General features: G+C 35.5%; 1 long non-coding RNA gene across 1 annotated transcript; it reads right to left on the minus strand.

Annotated features, from left to right (window-relative positions):
- Positions 1–18,149: 18,149 nt before the first annotated feature.
- On the minus strand, positions 18,150–18,802 carry LOC141621419 (uncharacterized). The gene is made up of 3 exons (XR_012532310.1): positions 18,727–18,802; positions 18,340–18,632; positions 18,150–18,250 (listed from the first exon to the last, which is right to left on the minus strand). It is a non-coding gene; the product is annotated as an uncharacterized LOC141621419 (long non-coding RNA).
- Between the last annotated feature and the right edge of the window lie 3,449 nt (positions 18,803–22,251).

Below are 22,251 nucleotides of genomic sequence, written 5' to 3' on the forward strand. Positions count from 1 at the left end.
TAAAGACCACAGTCATTGTCAGTATACCCTGATCCCTGCCAGTTTAATTTAATGTTGACAAAAGGAAACCCTTCAACTTTCTTCCCTTTGTCGAGCCCTTTGTAGGCCATATACTTTCCCATTGCGTCAGCCTGGCAGAAGTTAGGCAAGGCGTTTAAAATTGGAAGACCAATTAACAAAACAATGGAGCTGATAATTAATATAGTCACCGTTTTATAAGACTTACAGTAATACGCACAATCCCTCCATACGGTAATTTCAGAAGATCGTCCTCATAAGAACGATTATCAAGGTAGTCGATCTGCTCGGAGAGGAAATTTATGCAAATGCAAGAGTAATGATCTTGATCGCCACTGCTTACCGGGACGAAAACCTACAAACATGCACGTAAAGTATAAGATTTATAAAACGTAATTAGCAGATTAGAGGCATACATATTGTGCATAATTGGAATTATACATTATCTGTTTAGAGTTATACATTATATGTCTAGAGTTGTACATTCAATTTCTAGAGTTATAAAGTATATGCTTGCAGTTGTACATTATGTGCAGTGAGCTATACATTCTATGGGTAAAGTTATACATTCTATGCCTAGAGTTATGGAGTGAAGTTAGCCACTCATCAAAACTCTAAGCATATAATGTATAACTCTAGGCAAATAATGTATAACTTCAGTCATAGAATGTATAACTCTAGTCATTCTGAATGCTAAAGTTATATAATGTATAACTCTATCCATATAAAGTATAACTCCAGGCCTCTAATGTATAACTCCAAAACATATATACAAAAGTTGTTTACTTTCTTATTTGTGTCTAGAGTTATACAGTATATGCTTGCAGTTGTACATTATGTGCAGTGAGTTATACATTCTATGGTTAAAGTTATACATTTTATGCCTAGAGTTATGGAGTGAAGTTAGCCACTCATCAAAACTCTAAGCATATAATGTATAACTCTAGGCAAATAATGTATAACTTCAGCCATAGAATGTATAACTCTAGTCATTCTGAATGCTAAAGTTATATAATGTATAACTCTATCCATATAAAGTATAACTCCAGTCCTCTAATGTATAACTCCAAAACATATATTGTACAACTCTAAGCATATATTGTAAAACTCTTGGCAAATAATGTATAATTCCAGTATGGAAATGTCTCTATATTGATATCTGAGCTCACCATATCAGAGTCCAGTTGGAATGGACTAGAACACGACTCTTGCCACATGTCCCACGAGGCACAAAACCCTTCAGAATGATCAACAACCAAGTTTTTTTTCCTGCCTTGCCAAATTGCAATTGCTAGGTCCTATAAAAATGATAGACGGGGGTTGACAGCTTGTATCACAAGTTACGTACAGTTTGTCACAAAATAACTTGCGGTAGTTCGAGCACACTTACAGCGTGACCTAGGCCAAAGAAACAGCGCGAACTTGCAAAAGCTGCGGTGTTCGCGTGCGTAAGCTGATTGAGTAGTACATACCAGCAGTCGATGACATTGGCCGTAATCTGTTTCCCAGGCATCAACGACTGGAGATCAATACGCGTTATGCAGTTTGGACGGGCATATGTGACCAATTGTTCCCTACAAAGTATTAGCAAAATGAGACACGCGGCAAGGGAAAAGATTCATGGCCTGTTTCACTGTTGTACTGAAATATAGGTAAAACTTATCTTTTACTTACTCTTTACTATGGTCGTGGAATTGATCAAAGACATAATCCATTACATCCTTCCTCACCTTTGAACACCGTCACGAAACGTTCCTTGTTAAATCGCGAAAGCGTGAGCATACGTCTTTGAGTCGGGTTCGGGTGCCCCGCAATCCCGAGAACAACCTAGGTTCTCGGGTACAGTGTCCATACACGAAAGGGGGCGATTGAATGCGATAAGAAAGGATGGTGGATCATGTCACATCGGGGCACATAAATAGGGGCGGGCTGGTGGTGGCAAAGCTCAACCCTAGCACCCGGCGATTTCAACTACCACACCTTCTTTGGGCGCACCAATGGTACGCTCCTCAACCCCGGAAAATGCCTCATTCACCTCTGCCGTGCTCATGAAAGTCGGAGGATTTGATTTCCACTCAATTCCGTTGAAGGATCCTCCGGGGTGACATCCGCACCCTCGACAACATCTACGTTTTCACCCCGTTGTTGGAATGTTGTTCAACATTCTCAACTACATCATTTTGACCAGTGGCCTGGATGAAAAATAATAGAAATAAACACCATGCTTTTGTATCAAACAATTTACAGGTATAACTCTAAAAGTGATACAAAGAGGTCACAGAGTTACATACCCAATGCATTACAGTTATACATATAAGGGCAAGAGTTATACACATGTGTGAAGTATTAAAAATATGCTATCAGAGTTATACATATTTGAGTTAGAGTTATACACATATGGTTAGGAGTTGTACCAAACGGCGTTGCAGTTTAAGTAAAGTTATACATTACGATAATAGAATTAATCGAAAATATACAATAGATAGTCGAGTTATACAAAATATAAGTAAAGTTATACATTACGATAATAGAGTTAATCAGAAAATATCAAGAGTTATACATTCTGACAGCAAAAGTTATTCAAAATGTAATCAGAGTTATACAACAAATGACAACAGTTATAAAAAAGTCAAACTTTGAACCTGGGAATCAGCTCCCTTCTCAGTAATTGGTGCATCATCCATCTGTAGTTGACAAACAAATAGGGATTCAGATTATGTATAACCAAAATTCTGTTAAATCAAATTTCTATAAAATCCAAAATTATTTTCACCATTCAAAAGAAGAGATAATCAGGAGAGTTATAAAAAATAACAGTAGAGTTATACATATAATAACAAAAGTTAGACAATCTGAAACTAAAGTTATATAATGTGTAACTCTAGCCATGAATGTATAAATCTATTATTAAAATGTATAACTTCAAGTATATCTTTGTATAACTCTACGCATATTGCGTATAACTCTAGGCATATATTGTATAACTCCAGGAATAAAATGTACAACTCTAGGCATATATTGTATAACTCCGGGAATAAAATGTACAACTCTAGGCATATATTGTATAACTCCGTTATACATTATGATGAGAAGTTATTCAACATGTAATCGAGTTGTACAACAAATGACTGCGAGTTACACAGATTGAAAGATAAAGTTATACAAATAGGCACTACGATTCAAGGCCTCATCATAAGTTTCAACAAAGTTATATTTTATCAACTTAGAGTTATACACGACCAATTAAAAAAAACGAATGTATAAAAAGTATTTAGCGCAAATTAACAAACTTACCTCGCCACCAGGACCACTCCTGTACGCTGGAAGTTCACATAAAGCTTCCTTGATTTCAGCAGTGGAAAACATACACTCCATCAATTCTTGTGTCTCCATTGGCAATTCTGGGATTGTAGAATTTTCCATCTCCTTATCGACGGTTGATTGTCGAAAATCTTTCAACATTTTCTTCAATCCCTCCCCATGAACTTGCTCATGCACCTCATCACCTACCACGGGCGAGATTCAAAGCATCCTCGACCGTCCGTCACTTGGCCTACAATGTCTGCTGCTCTTTCATGGTCAATGTCTGACAATCTTCCAACATTTTCAACATTTTCTTTCAATCCCTCCCCATGAACGTGCTCATGCACCTCATCACCTGCCCTAGGGCGAACCTCATCGTCCTTTGACCGTCCGTAAGTTTGGTCAATTTCCTCCTCGGTGTAATTCGCCTCCAACAACAGTTCTCTGACAGTTTGGACGGGGGAGCACACAACTTGATCCTCTAACCCGAGCTAGCATCGACAACGGATTAGAAACTCGTATCACCTCCCACTTCCTCCATAATCTTTGACCATGAAAGCGCAGAATCGATTTCGTTGGCGTGTCGGCTTTGACCGAATCTCGACGCGGCTCAACACGAGGGTTACCACCCCTGCCACCCCCATCATTGGCGAGACTAGACAGAACTTCACTTCTTTGACGCGTAGATGCATCGATTCCGTCAAATTTTTTGGGAGGCTCAGTAACTACCTCTCCAAATGCAGGAGCGTTACCAACAGAAACCTTGACCTTTCGCAACTCCTTACCTTCGGCGACGTACTTTTGAATCTTTTCACCCTCAAAGAATTCTTGAGAGGCCTGACTAGAATTTAGGCTCGTCGGATCACTAGTTACAGCTTTGATCCTTGCGGTTGCATCTGCGTACCATGAACAGAACACAATAGCGTTCCTTTTCATCTGTAGATAAAGCTCGTGAGTACGCTGCATTGAAGAAGTACAGTAAGTTAGTTATATTATAAGCTGAAACAGAATCAATCTGCAAAAATATATAATATTCTGAACTTACATCGACCGCCCTAGCTTTCAATTCCTGGTCATCCTCGACACTTTTTGGTAGTTCAATCGAATGAACTTCTTCTCGAAGTTGAGCGGAGAGAGAGGGTGGGGGCCTGATAGCAACAGTAGTTTTGGTTCACGCGGGTCGCCGAGGGCGATCTTGTCCAAACTCTTAATATAAGAGGGATCTTGAAGGCACCTCGGATACCTGGTCTTAGACAAAGTTAAAGTACCCAATCCCCCTTGAGCCACCTCAAATTTTACCCTATATACAAGCGAAGTTTCATCCCAATGCTTAATCAAAGGTAGATCATGGAGGCAAGGCTTACCCTTGTAATCATATCATTTGAAAGTAGCTTATCATGAGGAAGGGGATACATCCACCCAACATCGTTACCCCTTTTTCTGATCTGTCCCCGCTTTCACCATCATTTCCAAAATATAAGAGCACCAGTCAAAATGCGGAATGGCTTTAGGATCTTCTGACCCTTAATGACTTCAAATCTATCCCGTTGTTTGGGGTGGGTGCGAGGAATAAAGACATCTGAGAACAAAACAAATAGCCGGCAAAAATGATCGTCCGCCTCCTCGTACTCCATAAGTTGCTTGTGAACTTTCCCTAAACTTATTGCACTATTTGCTTTGGCCACCCCGTACGCTTGCCGCCATTTGTCCTTGACTCCTTATTCTCGGGATCGTTGGACCCCTTCTGCGAGCACACAGGCACCAAAGGGAGAGGGTTGGGTCCGAAAGGTATCAAGAAAGCTTGATCATGCACGTCATGCTTATGCGATCATAAACTCCTTCTTCCGAGAAGCCCTGAACACATATGACCCGTCGAGAAGGACTCAAGAACAGTGACGTGTGCAAGTGGGAAGCGCTAATCTTGAGCTCAAAAGGCCACCAAACCCAATTTTCTTAACGGCGGACACCTGATCCTCATTAATCTTTTCAATGAGAGAGACAAGCCTTTGAGGTCGACACGAAACCGTGATTTCATGCACCCTCTTCACCCTTGGCTTGGCCTCAACCATCTGGGCAAAAAGCAAGGACAACACACAAAATTAGACATCCGTAGTTGCAATTAGAGATATTTGGAACAAAGAAATAGACATATTGTGAATTAAAGTTATACAATAGATAGTCAGAGTTATACAAAATATAAGTAAAGTTATACATTCTGATAATAGAGTTAATCAGAAAATATCAAGAGTTATACATTAAAGACAAAAGTTATTCAAAATGTAATCGAGTTATACAACAAATGACAATGATTATAAAAAAGTCAAACTTTGAACACGGGAATCGGCTCCCTTCTCATTAATGGTGGTGCATCATCCATCATGGTGACAAACAAATAGGGATTAGAATATGTATAACCAAAATTCATTAAATCAAATTTCAATAAAATCCAAAATTATTTTCACCATTGAAAAGAAGAGATAATCTGCTTTCGATTATAAAGAATAACAGTAGAGTTATACATATAATAACAAAAGTTAGACAATCTGAAACTAAAGTTATATAATGTGTAACTCTAGCCATGAATGTATAACTCTATTATTAAAATGTATAACTTCAAGTATATCTTTGTATAACTCTAGCCATATTCTCGTATAACTCTAGGCATATATTGTATAACTCAGGGAATAAAATGTACAACTCTAGGCATATATTGTATAACTCTAGTTATACATTATGTAATGAGAATTTATTCAACATGTAATCGAGTTGTACAACAACAAATGACTGCAGTTATAGCAAAAAGTTAAACTTTTTAAAGTCCATATAATGTATAACTCTTAACCATTCAAAAGAAGAGATAATCAGGAAAGTTAGCTATAAAGAGTAACAGTACAGTTACACATATAATAACAAAAGTTAGACATTCTGAAAACTAAAGTCAAATAATGTATAACTCTAGCCATAGAATGTATAACTCTGGCCATAAAATGTATAACTGTAAGCATATACAGTATAATGTGTAACTCCAGGAATAACTCCAGGTAAAACTCTAGATATAACTCCAGGAATCTAATATATAACTCCAAAGCATATACTTCCTCCCATCCAGACCAAAGGTTACAGTTGCTTTATCACACTTGTCGAGGCACGTTTTGTAACGTGCATATCTTTAGTTACACATTATTAAAAATTATAAAAATTTGATATTCTTATAACATTCATGACGATAAATCAAACAAGATCTCACATGACTATATTTTGTCCTATAGATTAAGAATAATATCAAAGATTCCCTACGACCATGAATAGTGCCAAAAAGCAACTGTAACCTTTGGTCTGGATGGGAGGGAGTATTGTATAATTCTAGTCATATACTGTATAACTCTAGCTATATATTGTATAAATCCAGGTATAAAATGTATAACTCTACGCATTTATTGTATAACTCTAGGCATAGAAACTAATTAGAAGTAGAGTTATACATATAACAATTAGAGTTTGACGTTTTGAAAGAAGAGTTGGTCACAGACTCAGAAGAGCTATACATCTAGTAACCAGAGTTATACATCTAGTAACCAGAGTTATACATATTGAGTACTAAAGCTATACATCTAGTAACCAGAGTTATACATCTACTAACCAGAGTTATACATATTGAGTACTAAAGTTATACATCTAGTAACCAGAGTTATACAACTAGTAACGTAAAAATAAAAATCGAAACTTTTAACCTGGATATCAAGTCCCTTGTCAATAGTTTCTACAACATCCATCTGTAGATGACAAAACAATTGGGGTTAGAATTATGCATATATTTAATTGAAGTTATACATCATTCTATAAGAGTTGTACCAACAAGACGAGCTTTTTTTACCTTTGATTCAGATTTCTTGGGAGTTTTCTTGGCATTTTTCTTGGCAAAAACCATTGTTAATTATCAAATGAACTCGTATTTGATCTGCACAACCATAATTAACAATTGAACAAATCAACATGAGCAAACCCATAATTGAAAATTGAAAAATCAAATGAACTCTTTTTATGATAATTGAAAAATCAAATGAACTCTTTTTATAATCAAATTAACAAAAAACAAAGTACAAATCACTAAATAAGGAATGCAAAAAAATACCTTATAGAAAAATGGAGACAGACGAGTTTGCAGGCAACTTGGAATTAATTTGTAGTGATGAAAATGGCGTCTGATGAGTTGGAATTAATTGGTAGTGATGAAAAATGGGGGAGGTTGAGCTGGGATTATTTGGTAGTGGAAGATGGAGTTTATCAGCAATGTGAAGAAAACAAAAGGAAGACGAAATGACAGGAAATAGAGGGAAAAAAAACCGCAAGTTGTTTTGAATAACGTGGAAATTGAGGAGGGAAATTATGACAGACTGATGGACATTTCACTATAGCATGCATGGGTTAGTGGTTAGAGGAGAGAGGTAATTCTAAAGCATTATTTGAGTGGGGTTTTTTGCACAATCTTGGCCATTGGTTTGCTTGATCCAATGCCCACACTAGGCCTTATGGACTTAATATGATATAATGGCCTTAGTTGATCTCTTCTCTCTCTCTCTCTCTCTCTCTCTCTCTCTCTCTCTCTCTCTCTCTCTCTCTCTCTCTCTCTCTCTCTCTCTCTCTATATATATATATATATATATATATATATATATATATAATCAGCCAATTTATAAACCCATTTCTAAGTGATATGTGAAAGTGTAGTTGTTAGTTGAGGTTAAATAGGGTAGTCCGGGTGTAATAATATCTTTTGAAAATTTTAGTTTGAACGGTATTAAATTATAAAAGGGTTATGATAAATACAACCCAATAAGTTGTATTTAAGTAACTAAAAGAAGAAATAAATAGTTAATACATGCATTAATTGTATTGATTTATGTGTAATTTACTGTCTAATTTTTAAATTAATGCCAAATTTAGAAGGGTATTAAATGCTTAAATACAACCTAGTGGGTTGTATTTATCATTTCCCATTATAAAATACTTCTACTCGACTTTCTACTCGTTCAAACTCTACCAATACTCTAGTTCAACAATAAATATATTTAAAGCTAGTTAAATATACTCCCTCCTATTCACAATAAATTTTCCCTTTCATTTTGACACAAAAATTAAGGAAACACACTACCCCACCATATAAATAAATTTGGACCACACAAATACACTACCCCGCCATACAATTAAATTTGGACCACACAAACACTTATCAAAAAAGAAAATAGGGAAGTTATTATGAATAGACGGAAAAAGAAATAGGGAAGTTTATATTGAATAGGAGGGAGTATTTCAATTACTCACCTATTTCAACTTAAAAAACTTAAAGTTACTTTATTGATAATTCACCCTCTAAATTTTTTAATTACTTTATCTTATGGTAAGCTACAAAACCTAATAATTTGATATGTTAGGTAAACATTTTAAGCTCACAAATTCTCATTTGTGACCGGTATATCTGTCGTAAACTTGCGACGAATCAAGTACTACTTATGTGGGTAGATAAGACATACAAAAGCAAAATGCCTAGTGAGTAGCAATCTGTTTCGTCTTATTTACCCACATGGATAGTTCTTGACTCGTCGCAAGCTTGTCACGGATATTACCTTCACAAGGACACTTGCTGTTTTAAGCTACCTTACTTTCAGACTACATACTTCTTCAATAGTGAGCAACCAGTAAATTGTAGCTTAAGTAGTCCCACAACACCTTAATTAACCAATAGAAAGCAAATAGTTAGAACAAGTTCAATGGTTAAGTTGGTTGCTAGTTTGCTACCAGGTTAATTTTGGCACATCACATTTTGCCGCAAATCTCCCTTGTGACGAGCATATCCGTCACAAATTTGCCGCAAGTACTTGACCCGTCGCAAGCTTGCGATGGATATGCCTATTACAAATGAGAATTTGTGCATATTTTGAGCTTCAACATTTTTAAGTTACAAATTACTCCAATGGTTTAGCTTACTTCACAAATTATAGCTTAATTTTATTCTAGCTTGAATACATCAAAAGTAAAAAAATAAATCAAAATTTGAATAACGGAACATTGGACCACTAACTTCCTATTGTTTTTTTTTTTTTTTTTTGTGGATCCATTTAAGCCACTAGCTTAATGGAATTACTTTCTAGTCTACATGGACAACTCCAATGGTTTAACTAATAACTTGTAATTCTTTAAAATTGCAAACAAGTTCCTAAGCCAAATTATTGAACTCTCTCTTATATTTCAAGCTAGTAACTTAGTAGAGCAGGTGTTGCTTGCAAGTGAGTCAATTTTTCTTTGCTCCAACGATAAGCAACTTATTTAACAATTTACATAAGTTATAAGTACTCTCTCTTATATTTCAAGCTAGTAACTTAGTAGAGCAGGTGTTGCTTGCAAGTGAGTCAATTTTTCTTTGCTCCAACGATAAGCAACTTATTTAACAATTTACATAAGTTATAAGTACTCTCTCTTATATTTCAAGCTAGTAACTTAGTAGAGCAGGTGTTGCTTGCAAGTGAGTCAATTTTTCTTTGCTCCAACGATAAGCAACTTATTTAACAATTTACATAAGTTATAAGTAAGTTCTTTTATTAAACCATTGAAAATGCTCGCTTCATATTTGGAAAACCACACATTTTATTTCTATGCGATGTTGAACTCCATCTTATAGATTCACCATTTTATCTTGGAAGCACTATCTTAATAAATTCTCAAATAAAGTGGGTGTAGTGATTATTTTATTAGAAGATCTCACTAAAGTTTATACGTAATTGTTTTATCATGAATTCTTATTTAAAATCAGTGACAAATTTAGGGATTAGTAAAAGCGCTTGTCCCCGTTGGTCAAGGGAAAATTCGCAAGTTTTGGTTAAAATTTCAAAAGTTTTTTCATGTTTATGTTATGTCATTACTTGTTCGTTCCCGCTGAATTTGTTCGCCCCCCTAACTATAAATCCTGGCTCCCCCACCCTTTAAATCAACAATAATTTTTATAATGATAAGATCATACCAAATAGAGGATTGCTAATGACCTTCTCCCTTCAACCTTCACTCCCAACTTCTGAATTTGCCCTCTCACGGTCGGTTAAATTAATATATATATCGCGTGGAATCAAATAACAAGTGGACTAGAAAATAGATGCTCCTAATATTTTAACCGATTGTGAGAGGAAAAGGTAGAAGATAAGATCGAAAAGAGAAGGTAGACAGCAAACTTTCGTCCTAGTATTTATGTGCCATATAAAGAGATAGAAGTGGGTTGTGCCAGCCCACCGTGCTAGGAAAAGAAAATGGCGCGGCCTAAGTACGCAGAGCTGGGCTTTGTGTCGTACCATGTCGTGCCTGTGAATTGAAAATGGCGGCCCATGGCGTGTCTTGTCATGCAAATTAAATCCTTTATGTTAAGACTTTTTTTTTTTTCGTATTTTGAGCGTACCTAGGAGTGTCGTGCCCAAGTAGGTTGTGCACTCATGCCATCCCTGGGCTAGACACAGTTTTTTTCCCCAAATTTCGGCCCAAGCCCAGCTCATGACATGCTAAGTTGTGTCAATCCGGCGTTGTACTAAAATGAATCATGGACCGGCTAACCGGCCCACATGCCCACGTCCATTTCTAACCATATGATAAAGGTAGATACCTAGGTACTATCAAAAGTTTATCTTATTGTTAACATAGTGGTAGTATTTAATATCATTAACCATTAAAACCAATAATATCATCTTAAGCTTATTAACCGTAATTTGCTAAGAAATCATCCGAAATTCAAGTTATAATTAATCCAGCACAAACCTACGAATTAACGAGGTGCGCACGAGCTACTATCGTAATTTGGTATTTTAAATGTATTGTAATTTGTAACCAAAGTTGGTATGTGTGAGTGGTAAAGGCTCTTATCTCTCAAACAAGTGGTTATGGATTCGATTCCTGACTCTTGCGAATGAAAAAGCCAAACTTAGGAGGGATCAACCCATTAAATTGTCTTCAGTACCCCGAAGGAGATTACCCTAACTATCGGTAGAAAATACTCTTAGTAACACCAAAAAAAAATATATTGTGATTTGTGGCTAAAGGTAAAGATATTCCCTTGAATTCATGGAAAGTTGCACGATTCTTTGGGGATTGGGGCACTAATTAAGGTCCTCATCAGTCTTTTTGTATTTTTGCAGGCATCCTTGTGTTACTCTCTATACTTTAGAGTAGTAAATAACACAAAATCTCATTGAAGACGGCACGTATCCGTCACTTTGGAGTGACGGATACCATTTTCTCTCACAAATGACCTAAATAGAGGAGAGAGGGAAGCACATGGGGTGCCCCCACCTTATCCTCCCTATCCATTTTGTGAGTGGCATTACCCGTCACTTGCTCCGACCCGTCTTCAGCAAGACTAATTGAGTAAATAATTAGGTGTCATCAAAACTCTAAATTATTTCACCTCTAATTGTTGTACACAAATTCTCATTTGTGACGATCGATATCCGTCACAAGCTTATGACGGGTCAAATAAAACCCACTTGGATAAATAAAGACAAGCGATTTGTAATTTCCTAGGCGCTCTTACTTTTATCTTATCTACCCAAGTGGGTGATACTTGACCCCTCACAATTGTTGTAATGTTGCACTTGTACAAATAACAGATGTACATTAATTTGATTCGCAAATTCTTATTTCACACGGGTTATTTTCCGTCTGAAATAAGACAGATCAAATATTGTCATTTTATGATAAAATATTACTATTTTCTAATAAAATGTTATTATTATTTTTAAGGTAAAAAGTGATAGCTTTAGTTATAACCATTTAGTAATATTTTATTCACATTCTATTAAAAAAATGATAATATTTAATCCGTTTTATTTCAAACCTTCTAAAACAAGACTTAAGAATTTGGTTAATACTCCGTACTTAATAGTGTCATTGGATCCTATGAATGTGGCACAGTCAAGTGGTGAACAGAGACAATGATAGCTAATTATTTGAGAAACTATAATAGGTTTGTGTTGGGTGAGTGGGTGAGTAGGTGACTTTTATAACTAGTCACCTAACAAGTTGTCCGTTGTCCATTGTCGTCCATTGTGTAGTTTTATCGTTTCTTATTTGTGGTTAATTGAAGGGAATTAGTATGATTTAGATGGATTTGAGAGAGGTCTTATAACTTAGACTTTATTTGTTAAAATTAGTAGTGGAACTTATAAAGTTACCTAAAATTTAAAAAGTAAAAAGTAGGAGTTGATAAGATAACTGATTATAAAAGAATATTTGACAAACTAGCTGAAAAGGTAACTGATTTTTATTAAAATAACGTAAAATGATATGATAATTATATTTAATATTATAGATTGAAGGGGTAATAAATGAAAGATAATATATTTCAGATACCTGAAATTCCAAATGCTACTCTAGGGGTCACTCCTAGTCTCCTCTCCAGCACGTGTGGTCACTAGCCCTAGTCTCCCAAGGTCCTCTAAATGCCGAGTATTACATTGATACAAAGTAGGGTTTGAGGGTGTGAGAGCCCAGAGGTAGTACAACGGGTGTTCTAATACAATAATTGAGGGGTTACTCTAGGGATATTATTGGCGGCGTTTACCAATATTACCGGAGGTTTAGAGGTTGTTTTCTTTAATTATTAAGGGTTCCAAATTAATTTGGGACGGCTACGTTGTACTGGTACTATTTTTATGGTGGATTCTAGTATATTTTGTTAAGGAAGTAAATAATACTACACTTATTTAGTTATCATAATATCAAGTGTATCTTTGTAAATATGATTATTGTATGTTCTTATTCATATTCTTTGATAGCTTACTTAGTCTCCAAGGTTTAGGAGGTTTAGGGTTTCCGTCTCTTGTATAAATATCGTCTCATTGTACTCATGTTTATTCATTCAATATAACAAAAGCCTTCAACACAATTGTCTTATTCCTTACATGGTATCAATCGCCTTCGATCCTAAGCATCACACGTCTCGATCATGGCTCAACACGCAATCATCCTCCCTATGCCGCCCAACCAACCACCCCAATCATCTTTGTCAACCTCTCTCAATGCTCCAAACTCACCACAACTAACTATACCCAATGGTCCTTTCAAATTCAATCCTTCCTTGAAGGGTTGGAATTATTCCAGTTTATTGATGGTACACATCCTTGCCCGGCCAAAACTATCGTCATCGACAACAAATAAGCGTCTAGTGAGTTTTATTTTCGATTTGGAAAGTTTTGCCATTGGTTTAACCCTAAATATAGTCTCATCTTATTATTGCTTATATTTATTTACTTTTACGATTTACTTTACGGTTAGTTGCTTTCGTTGCGAGTGGGAGAGTGACGCCAATTTTCCAACAATTAAATATATTGCTATATCTTGTATAAGGCACTAGCTGATAAAATAGAAGTTAGTTGAGTTGTTTGGTTTCCTATTGTTAATAGGATGAGAAGTTTTGATGAGTCTATTGATCCAAAATACTCAAGAGAGGGGGGGGGGTGAATTGAGGATTTAAAACTTTTGAAAGCTTTTTTTGATTATGTGTGTGTAATTGATTATTTAAAGTTTATTGATTAAACTTTAACTAATCAACTAATGGAAGTAAACGAAATAAACGAAGCAAGCGAAAGAACGAAGAGACACACGGTTTTTGAAGTGGTTCAGTTTCACAAGTCGAAACCTACATCCACTATTCTCGATTAATAAATTTAGTACCTTTCTACGGATTACAAATTTACTAACCCAACTCGTACAACTAACTCTAGCTGTAACTCAATGAGTACTGTTAAATACTCGAGTGACTAACTTACGCTACAAAGGTTCACGTTAATGAACAAGTTAAGAAATCAACTAAGCACTATTATCTTATAACGATAAAATAAGAACAAGTATGCGAGTTTTAAAACACACGACCTTTCAAAATAACAAAACGGTTTTTCTTGAAAAACACACGGTTTGCTTTGCAAAGTTGAAATCAATTTTTATGCTTAAGGTCTCTATTTTAAATGTGGCAAATAACAAAGTATTTATAGGGAAGGAAGGAGTAGGCTACACGGTTTTACACAAACCCTAATAGCTGAAATAATAAGATATAAAAACAAATCATATCTTCTTATTATCTCTTTCCTAAAAGCCTTAAAAGATAATAAAGAATATTCCAAAAGATAGAATATAATTTATTCAAATATTATCTTTACTATAAATTCTAAGATCATGATAAGATTTCCTAAAACAAGAATATCTTTTATCATAAACAAATATATTAAGTAAGATATATAAGATATGTAAAGATATTATTATAAAATAAAATCTTTACCTAATATACCCTAGGTGACACGAGATGTCACAGCTCATATGCCTTGTGACTCGTGCAAACCCTAGCCTTAACATATGATTTAGAATTTAGGTTTTAAGAGAGGCTAAGTTGAAACCCTAATTAGTAGCAAAGTCCAACTCATAAGCTGATCCATTACAACTACTAATTAACGTCCAATACAAAGCCCAACTCCTCACTAAACCGGGCTATATTATATAAATATTTCCATTAAAATATTTAAAATAAACTTTAAACAATTATAAAACAATTTTCGAAACAATTATAAGTCGTGTGTAAAAACTCAGCATCTCAATGTTATAGTAGGGGAGCTATAACATTGAGCTCTTTTACTAGTAACGTTATAGCTGCAAAGCTATAACTTTACCAAATCAAGAAACTCATTCTTTATTATCATTACGAGATAATCACCTATACTATTCTAATCTTCAAGGAGATCTTCGAGTATAGGCTACGTCATCATCCAAGCTTGATTAATCTTTAGACGAACTCCGTCTTCACATACTTCTTGAATGAATCTTGAATCGTTTGATCTTTGAATAGAGGCTTAAACTTTACATGCAATTGTCACAATCTTCTTTGTTGCTCGTAAAAGGTTAATTCTAAAACACTTGACAAACGATTATACGCAACAAGTATATAAAATGTAAAGCACCTTGACATCATCAAAACATAAACATATAAGCTATATGGTTCAACAAGTTTGTTATGTTAGTTAGACTCTATTATAAATAGAGAAACAATGATCATGGTAACACAGAATTTATCAATATACAAGATTCATCCGATTTACAAATTATCATGAATTTACTATTTTACATTAAGGTTAGAATTTTGTCTGTGTTTAAATTTGAATTCCGTTGACGGAGGTCTAAATTCCCCACTAGCCTAATGTCACATGTGTGATTGTTCAATTTCTAAATATTATAATTGTTGGCGCCTAATTTAGTTAAGGTACTAAATTTATTGTTTAAGGGTATGTGGGCCTATACGATAAAGAATCAGTTATGCTGATCCACGTTAGAGGTAAATGAAGTCCAGGAATGAAGAAGAATGCTGAATGAGGGAAAGCTAAATCAAGTGCCTGAAGGAAGCGTCAAGAGACTTGACGGTTATCCAACCGTCTCCCCACTAAGGAGTAGTTTTCAAAGTCCAAGACGTTGCTTATATAAAGAGGCATTCGTTGGAGGAGACAACGACAACTCAAATAACAACAACTACTACAACTTAGTCTATCCTTAGATCTTAGATCTTAGATTCTTAGTCGTAGAGTAGAGTAGATTAGCATTAGACTTAGACGTAGCGGGGCGAGCCCATCCGATCATGGAGGTAATCAGCCAACTATCCTTTAGTTTGTAACTTAGAAATCCACAAGTACTCTTGTGAAGACTCTAGTTGATGTTGTGTTATTGGATTTTTCTTGATATATAAGTATCATTGGAGATCTCTGTGTTTAAGTTTGTGAGTTTTATCATTCAACCTTGAGCGCTAAATTACTATAAGTAATTTAGCGTCCTTTATTCCATTGCGTATGTACAACAGTGGCTCAAACCCTTGCATTAAAGGGTGGATCAGAAAGTGTAGGAGGGTAGTTACGACATCCAAGGTATCTTAATATACTATTTCACTACTACAGATACAGCCTATAACAACGGGTAAAAACCGTTGTAAAAACAAAAAGCGGACGTTGTTAAAGCGGCCGTTGTAGAAGGTATTTACAACGGTTTGGTTATTTAATGAAACCGTTGTCTAAAGTATTCACCACGGTTAAAAGCTGTTGTTGTTGGGTGTTCTCCGTTGTAGAAAGTGTTTCAAAATTTTGGAGGGAATAATATAACAACGGTTGTCGTATGTATAACCGTTGTTGTAACTTTCCCTCCAAAATTGTGAAGACTTTTGACAACGGGTTTATGGTACATACCCGTTGTTGAAATTGTTAGTAACAACGGTTCTTAGTTTAATACCCGTTGTTGTAATTTTACCTCCAAAATTGTGAAGACTTTTAACAACGGTTCTTCGATTAAAACCTGTTGTTGAATATTATGCGCGGGTATTTGTGAATGTCATTCACAACGGTGTTATTTTTATTAACCGTTGTGAAAGGTATTCACAACGTTTTTTTAGTAACCGTTTTTATTACGAACTCCTAATGTTTTGAAAAATTAAATTTGTTTCATGCCATTCAAAACCTCGCATATGTCGTGACACCATATACCAAAGACCAAAGATAAATCACAAATTTGGGTTCATCGAACTCAATAGATTCAATTCAACCACAACAAAGAAATTTGCATCATATATATATATATACATATATATATATATATATACATATATATATATATATATATATACATATATATATATATATATACATATATATATATATATACATATATATATATACATATATATATATATATATATATATATATATATACATATATATATATATATATATACTTACAAGGAGTTGAATTTACATGAACTAATCATTCCCTAACTTCAACAAAAAATTTACTAATAAGTCGATCTAAACTACGAGTATCATGCATTTCTATATTCTAAGACGTAGTTGCCCCACATGTCTCTTACCTCGTCTATATCGATACTTGAGTCTTGCTCAATCTGTTGTGACGGGTTGATTGCATCTGCGGAAAAAACAAAGAGAAGACATTATGGTATATATAGCGGCAAGCAAGACAACATTAGCAACATCATGGTATATATAGCAACAAGCAAGACAACATTAGCTCTAATTTAAAAAAAGTAATAAACACATGTTTAAATTATTACTAACCTTTTCTGGAATAACGAGATATCTTCGCCTAATAATCTCCAACATGAACCGACAAGCGTAGTATCCACATTGTATGCTATCTCGGTGGCGAGGGGCCTATTATTACATAAAAAAAACAGACGAGAGAAGGCTCACATCAGAATCTTGAACTTTAGGTATTGTATTAGTATTAAACACAGATTTTGCACTTAATGTTATTGTATTTGAGCACGTACCCCTGTTATCGTAATAAAATCAGGGCCAACATCAGAATCTTTCGTGGGTTGATCCTGCTTGTTTGCTCTTTTCTTCTCAAAGGCCCTTTTTTAAAAAAATAAAAAAGGAGGCAGAAACTAATTTTTTTAGGGGCAAAAATATGAAAGAGCTTTTTTCTATAAATAAAAATTGAAAATGTTATTATAAATAAATCAGTATTATAAACTTACATATTAATCAAGTGCTTAAAAGTCTCGCTTGGTTGATGATGTAAAGAGTTCAACCAGAAAACTTTATTCCTTGTCGGCATGATGGCTGCTAGCACCCAATGAGTCCTACATCAAGAGACATCATCATTATTAACAAGTACATATATTAGTTATGAAAATGCAATTGTAGGGGGAAACGTAATATTAATTTGTTTATTACCCTTTTTCATTATAAGCGCCAAAAATCAGCTTCTTGGTTGTCGCCAATTCTGAGCAATATAATCTACCCGTTGTTCGAACGAGAAATCCGGAATAAATAAAGATAAAACATAGGGGCACAGGAATCCGTATTGATCAGATGGAATATTCTTCTCGGGGATCACTCTCAATTTCAATATCCTACATTATTACGGTATTAATTCCGGTATTTAAAACACTATCTAGTAGTCAGAATATTAGACTATGAAATTATTTATTAAGAAACTTACTTCATCCAAACAAATATGTGTGCTATATCAATCTGGTCTAGGCCAGCCCATACGGCTAGCAGATCCCATGATATAAGCGCTTGGCGCTCGGCCCCTAGAATATCCTCCTCGAGCGAAATAACTATCAATTGCTCGGTGGCTATGCGATGGCCAGCCTCCTCATGCAGTCTCATCATCGTCACCGTTCTTACTTTTTGCATGTAATCCTTCCCTTTATATTGTGTGGAGTTTAAACTCCTAACTTTCAGGTCCGGGAAAGAATGAGTCTTTGATTTTGTGCTACTACCACCAGCCTACACATGTAGTAGATAATTAAAATAATAAAAAATCCAAAGGTAACATATCCTAGTTGGAGTAATAAAAATAAAAGCGTACTTAATTAAATACCTCGTCAACCTGCTCTTTCAATGATGAGGTAGTAGTAGCAGGTAAGACTGGGGACTTAGGCTTATCAGTCTTTTTTGTCCCCTACACAAAATTACCATGCTTTTTATAAATACAGACAAAATATAAATAAAGGGAGCAAGATTAATTTTTAAAAAAATGGAGAAGTTAATTAAATACCTCATCAAGTTGTTGTCTCGACGAGGTCGTTGGCATGTCTGTGGACTTAGGCTTATCCGCCAAAGCCGTCTTTTTTGTTTCTTACAAAAAAAAAATAACATAGAAATTTAACATATAAAAACATTCAACAATTAAAAATGTAACATATATATAAAGGTATTTCTTCTAACCCCAATGCTTTCATTTCGAGGCGGCGGAGATATCTTCGCCAAGTAGATGTGAGTTTCAGGCCATTGGATGAAACTTCCAAGCGCATCTCGCAGAATGGTAATGTCGTCACGAATCGGGACAGCGAGTTGCAAGTTTTCATGGCACAGTAAGACCGTAGTTATCTCTACTTTGGTATGATTCGGCAAAAGTTTTTCGCCATGAACTACGATTTCACGCTGCTGCGATTTGGTGTGCATTTTACGAGACCCGGCCAACACGCACATGTGGCTTTTCGGTTCTATTAGGGTCAACAAGAATAACTGGCCTCTTGTTTACGGCCTGAAGAATATACACATACATTATTATATCTTTGCAAAAACGCTTCAGCATTCAAAAGATTTTGCAAAAACGCTTTCGCCTCAGCCGATTTTTGCACAAACTTCAGCATTCATATAAATTTAACTAATTAAACACTTCATGCATACCTTACTGAAAACAGGGAACCGACTTGAAGGGGATGTATCTTTGTTTTCCATCACCGTCTTCTCAAGTTGCATCTCCTTTTCGGACCCATTATTTACCTAATAAAATTAACCAATTCAATGGCACCATGTCAGAAGTTATAGCATTAGAGTGGCGGTGAACACACCCCCGATCTTACCCAAAAAAAAAAAAGAAAAGAAAAATAAGGAAGTATTAGGTACCTGATCGGCTTTAGTTGTTACAACTTGAAGCATTATTAGGTACCGATCTTTCTGAATCTCGTTGACCGATACTTCCTTCTCATGTATTGCCAAGGTAGTAGCGGCCTCTTGACCAATCTGTTGTACCTTATTATTACCCCCTTTAGAAATGACATCCTCCATCATCTTCACTTCTTCTTGAAAGCTTACCTCCAACATTCAGCTTTAGTAGTACGGATGCCATTAATCAAGCCGCTTGCCAAGAATGTAATGTGTCACAATTTTTATCCCAACAATAACATGTGAATTGAACTTAAATGAAAATAATAGAATAAATGTTACCATGTCACCTTCTCGGACTTAGTCTTCCTTTTCTTCTTTATCTGGGCAGTTTTCCCATAATATTTCGTTACTCCAACCTGTAACGGGACGCCCCTCAAACGACCTGGATGTTCGGGTCGGCCGATCGCTCTAGCAAGAACGTCATTACGACCACTGGGAGTGAATTTCCCTTCTTCTACCTCTTTCAATACGTTGTCCTATAATATATTAAATAAACTTCAAATTATATTTGTGACTAAAATAATAAAGTTAGTAATGAACTCGTCTTAATAAAATAATGCTTACTATGTTGGCCAAAACTTCCTCATCATATTTGTCACGCGACGACCGGGATCCTTTAGGCGTGTGCCCTTCTTTATAAGTTACATGCCGATCCACCTCTTTCACTCCCTTTGCCACCTACACATTAACATGGTAACATTTATACACGTAAATGTGTATCAATGCAAGTCCAAGTGTGATTAAAAAAATAAAGTCTCACGGGGCAATAATGCATGCTACTTACGAGGTCCTCTTCTATCTTTCTGTAGCCGCCTCGAGAACCATACCATTTCCCCTTCTTGCATGAAATGTTAGCACGATTTCTTCTGCTAACGGCCTTCAAATAATTATATAAAAGCGCAAGTAGATGAGATAATAAAAAGATTATATAAAGGACTCGTTAATTAAAAAAATGATAGGTAAATCGTTAAAAGGCGAGGATATTTAACCTGAAACTTCTCAGTAGTTCTCATCTTTTTGAAAAGATCCCATTGTTCCTGCTTGATGGTGGGACACTTGTTTTCCGGTGGGCTCTTACGCATCTCCCCCGTTGCCTTGTCCACATACAACCAATCCCTAGCAACGCCACACCTCCACTGCCTGTGGACATCCGCTGCCTTATGCATTAAATACTCATCATGGCTTTCATCGGGTATAATAAAGCCTTCCTTTACACGAGCCAAGTATAACTCCGCCAATTTTGGATTCAAATTTCTAAAATCATCTAAATGGATAGGCACAAACTGTCTTGTGCAAGTACCAATCCAACTGGAGAAAAGACCCGCATTTGGACCAAAAGAGGGAAACCCATCTCACTCCATGTTATTTGGAACTTTGTTTAGCGGCTATAGCTGCAAGGACTTTCTGGCACTTCGTAGCACCCCTCTCACCAGGCTTATTATCACCAGGCTCATTATTCTTTTGACTTCTTTTACGTTTTTCACCCATGATAATCCTAAAACCCAAATATGAATGATATAGCTGGAAATGAACAACTTAACAACGTACATGTAGAGTATTATCTAAAACCCTAAACCCTAATAGGAATGAAAATTTAAAACAACAGATTGAGCTTCTAAAATCCTAAACCCTAATAAGAGGAGTGAAGTAGATTATGCGGGATGATAAAGATAACAAAGAAGACGAAAAACAAACAGATGCATGAAAAAGAAACAAGATGATCGTCTTAAAACACTAATGACGAAACACAAAATTAAAGTGAACATACCTGTTGATGATGATGATAAAGAGAACGAGCAGGATGATAAGGGAAGGCAACGGAATCGGGCAACTACGCGACGAGAATGTAAAAAGCGAGGAAGAGAGAAGAATTAACACAGGATACCAACGGTTGAACTAATAATGTTGTGTGTGTTTGTGTATGGCATCTTTGTATGGGTTTCTAAATTAGTTTTTATTAAGACAAACTATTGACAACGGGTGCTCAAAGAAGAACCGTTGTTATATGTTAATAACAACGGATCAATAAAAGTCAACCGTTGTCAAAAGTTTATTACAACGGTTAAAATATACCCGTTGTAATATATTTTCACCAAATTTGCGCCAAAATGAAATATGTCAAAAAAATCATTGACAACGGGTAGAGGTACTACACCCGTTGTTGAAAGTATTAACAACGGGTAATTTAAATATAACCGTTGTTATTGTTGAACCTTTTTTTTTTTTTTTTTAATTCTTTGTAATTCCATTACAGTCCAAACCTGTAACACTGCATATCTAAGCTACAGGATTTACCATGCCATGCAAATTTGGGAATTTTTATTTAACAATATAATGACCATTATTGATTTACCAATAAATTAAACCATCAAATTATTGGTCTGAAAATGACTCAAAATGTTGGTCGTCCATATCACTGTGTCCTGATGAACTATCTCAGGATCGGGGACGT

This window comes from Silene latifolia, chromosome X (assembly GCF_048544455.1).
Source record: "Silene latifolia isolate original U9 population chromosome X, ASM4854445v1, whole genome shotgun sequence".
In the NCBI taxonomy this organism is placed as follows: domain Eukaryota; kingdom Viridiplantae; phylum Streptophyta; class Magnoliopsida; order Caryophyllales; family Caryophyllaceae; genus Silene; species Silene latifolia.